Source organism: Fringilla coelebs (assembly GCF_963513975.1).
Source record: "Fringilla coelebs genome assembly, chromosome: 4".
NCBI lineage: Eukaryota > Metazoa > Chordata > Aves > Passeriformes > Fringillidae > Fringilla > Fringilla coelebs.
Window position 1 is genome coordinate 73,265,283 of NC_140032.1, and position 3,811 is coordinate 73,269,093.

Sequence of the window (3,811 nt, forward strand, 5' to 3'; positions counted from 1 at the left end):
TGCACAGGTTTGTGCTGGAAGCTGCTCTGCCCTGCTGCGTAGCCTGCAACTGGAGAAGTCCTGGGGCCTTGAAATTTGTAATGTGGGGTGTAGTTGGACTCTCGATGGGATTTGTAGATGGATACAAGATGTTTGGAGCTCTTAAGTTATTCTGCAGCACTTTGACTTCTGTCCTCACTTTCTTCCAGGTGCAGCAGCATAAAATCCAGGGCAGCGTGCCCCATCCTGGGTGAGGGGTTTCCCTGCGCAGGTCAGTCAGTGTCTCTGCAGCAGAAACGTAAATGGTGACTCTGTTATGGCACTGTTCTTTGTCTTTCCTTTTCGGAAGTCACAGCAGAGAGCAGCAGTCAAGGCCGAGTGGCCAAGGTGAGCATTGAGTAATGTGCAGAAGCAGTTTTTATTGCTCAAGTCTCACTTTCTGGTACACCTCGAAGCATCTGTTTTTGTTTGTGTGCTTTAGGCAATCCCCTCAGAGTACGCCAAGCGCCGTCACCGACCGTCCGATGGACTGGGTTTGGTGCTTTTGTGAGCCCTCTGGAAGTATTATGGGACTCGGTGATGAAGCCTCTGCCCTTTCTATTTCATGGTCCCGTCTGTGTAGCCCTCAGGAATGGCTGAGGAGTTGAGGTGAGTCGGGGAAGTAGGGACTAGGAGTGCGGGTCCCCTCCGTTTTCAGCAATGCCACATCACCTTGTCTCCCCTTAACCCAGGCAGACCCCTCAACAATGGCATTGGCCTCTGAGCCCGGCCGAAGCGTGCGGCCGGAGGAGCCGGGCATTCTTAGGAGAAGGGTGAGTGGCAGACTTGTTGGGCTTTGGCCAATGAGCTGCTAAGCTTGTGCCCTGATGTTTGGTTTTCTTTCTCTTGGCAGAGTAAGAGGCAGTGGCCTGGAGACAGCAGGGACTTCCCAGATGGTGAGGCCGCTTTCTTTTGCACCCAGCATGGATTGCCATGCCCAGCTGTCCGAGAGATAAGTACAGGGCTGTGGCGTGCGGAAGAGATGAAAGTGGGGTGCTGGGTTGGGAGTCACCGGGAGAGGTTTTTGAGTCTGCTTTGGAGTCAGGGATGTCCAAGCAGTGGCCCCTTAGGCCCCATCAGTTGTTGCTTTTGATCACAGTTCTGAGGTGTGCAGGGCAGAGCAGTGCTGGTGTGTGTGGTGTCACTTGTCCGTCGTGCATTATATGTGTCTGGGTATATTATGTGTTTTACCTTAGCTCTTTGACGGGACTATCAAAAACCTTGGTACCGTTCTTAGCATCTGTGATCTCTGTGTTCCTTGGCCTGGCACCCATGCCATAGAATTTTTGACTCGGGAGCTCAGACAGGCATCAAATTCCATCTCTCTTTAGAAGCATCCAGTCGTATGGCATTTCAGGTCTTGTTCTGAGCTGTATGGGCAGCTGCACCCTGCGAGGATCCATTATGGCTGCTTAGGACTTGTAAGAATCTGAGGACAGGTAGAGGATTCTGACTGTAGGATTCTCGGGCATGCATCTTTGCAGTTCATGGAATCAATCCTTCTGTTAGCATCTTCTTTGTCCAGGCTTCTCTGAGCCTCATCAGCCCACCATCGGTCTCCCCTCAGTCAGCTCATTTTGCATTCTCTCAGTCCTTGCAGTCATTCTTCCTGACAAGAGGTTTCTGTCTGTGTTGTGTCCCCGTTGTCTGTCATGTCCTGTCCTGTGTCACGGGTGTCTGCACAGGTTTGTGCCGGAGCTGCTCTGCCCTGCTGCCCGGCCTGGTGTAACAGGACAAGTCCTGGGGACTTGAAATTTGTAATGTGGCGTGTAGTTGGACTTGAGTTGGTATTCCTATATGGACACAAGATGTTTGGAGCTCTGAAGTTATCCTGCAGACCTTTGACTTTTGTCATAACTTTTTTTCAGGTGCAGAAGGGTAAGATCTGTGCCAGAGGACATCAGTGTGGGTGAGGGGGTTCCCCTGAGGGAAATAATTCAGGGGACTGAGATCATCGTGAGCCCTGAAAGCCTCCTGAGCTGTTCTCATACAGACCTACCTTGTTTGGTCACAAAAATCAGTATTTCATTACTGTGTGCAAACTCGGGGGGAAGATTTTATTCAACATCTCTCAGAGGGACATTAAAGCTCCACTTTCCCTTTTCTTGAACAGCTTGAGAGCGTACTACTCATTTAATATTTATTTCAGGCATTTTTATCTTTTTGGAGAGCCAGAAAGACTGTTTGTGCATGTCTGTGCATTTAGTATCCACCCTGTCTCTAATACAGGACGGGAAAAAAAGGCTGCAGAGCTTCCTACAATGGGGTGTAAGTGCGAAGAAGGAGGAGACAGAGGAAGACTGGACTCAGCAATCAGGATGATCTTCTTGGGTTTCAAAAGCTTGAGTGGCACTTCAAGACATTTGCATCAGACCTGGTTCATTTTTATTACCCTTTTTTAATTAAAAACCAACCAAACAAATAGAACCCTGATCCATCCCTGCTGCTGCTGTTGCCACGTGCAACACAAACCCATCTTCCCTCTGCCTGGAACAGGTGAGAAATGGAACTAAACCCCAAAGGATTTTCTGCTCAGTGATTATAGGTGAGTTTGATTGGGAACTGTCTGAGAAATCTGATACATTGTTCTTCAATGTGAGGGTAGTTGAGCGTGCCAGTCCAGATCTGCAAACAGGCAGTGCCAGCCGAAGTGATAAAAAACCAGAACTGCCCATTGCTTGTGGTATGTATGGAATTTGGGGAGAGGGGGGTTTCATAAAATCAGGATGCAAATGAAGGAATCGCTTGTACATGTGCATATTCTTATCCTACAGGAGCCCTCAGCTCTGTCCCGAGAGTTAAACTGATATTTCTTTAAAAGCCCTCAAGCTTTTTGGAGGTTGCAGTTTGTGTCACGTTAGAATTCCTAGGGGCTGCCGTCAGGAAATGTGTGAGCCGAGTCCAGCCGGGCTGGGCCGAACAGAGCTGAGCTCTGCGGAATGGCCGAATGTGGCCGATTGTAGCCGATAATGGCCCTTGAAGAGCCGAATGCAGCTCAGAGTAGCCGATAATGGCTGAATGTGGCAAAAGTGTCACCGAACCGAGGCGAGCTCCGCCCAGCGCACCGTCCCGGGAAGGCCGGGGCGGGCTCGGGGTGGAGCCGGGGCTGTGTGAGGCTTCCCCGCCTGTCCCTCTGTCTCCCCCTCCTTCCTCCTCCCCGTATTCGCCTTCTCTCGCTCCCTTTCCCCCGTTTCCCTCTCCCCCCACAAACCCGGTTACTTCCTGTCCTGTCTCTATCCAGCTACTCCCTTCTGTTCCCCTTCTCCCCCTCCTCTGTCCACCCTCCCTCTACCCCCCTCGCGAGCTTTCCCTTTCCCTCCCGCTTCCCTCCAGAGCCCGACCTCCCCGCCTGCCCTTTCTCATCCCCTGCTATCGCCCCTCTCTCCCCGTCCCCCCTTTCCTTCCTTCTCCCGCAGCCGCGGGGCTCGGGGTGCCGGAGAATAAAGCCTCGAGGGCGGGAGCCCGGCGCCCCTCGGCCTCTGCAGGAGTCACCGCACGGGGCCGGAGGCTCTCGGCGGATCCCCCCGTGCCGGTCAGACACCCCGCCCGACGCCGCCGGACCCGCGGCTTTCCCGACATCACGCTGAGAGAGGCCCCCGCTCTGTGCCGTGCCGTGCCGTGCGGTCGCCGCCGTCTGTGCCACGGCCTCTCTCTGCCCCTGGGCCGTGACAGCGCGGCTGGGGAGGAACCTCAACCCTTCTGGGGGCTGCCCCCCTTTCTTGTTGCAGCAGAATCCCTTTCTGGGGGGGACGTACGTGTGGAAGGGGCTTGAAGGAAGCGCTGCGCTGCTGTC

At 53.4% G+C, this 3,811-nt stretch overlaps 1 long non-coding RNA gene across 1 annotated transcript; it reads left to right on the forward strand.

The window, feature by feature from the left end:
- Positions 1–206: 206 nt before the first annotated feature.
- On the forward strand, positions 207–1,382 carry LOC311152921. The gene is made up of 4 exons (XR_014616108.1): positions 207–366; positions 461–627; positions 711–791; positions 872–1,382. It is a non-coding gene; the product is annotated as an uncharacterized lncRNA (long non-coding RNA).
- The last annotated feature ends 2,429 nt before the right edge of the window (positions 1,383–3,811 follow it).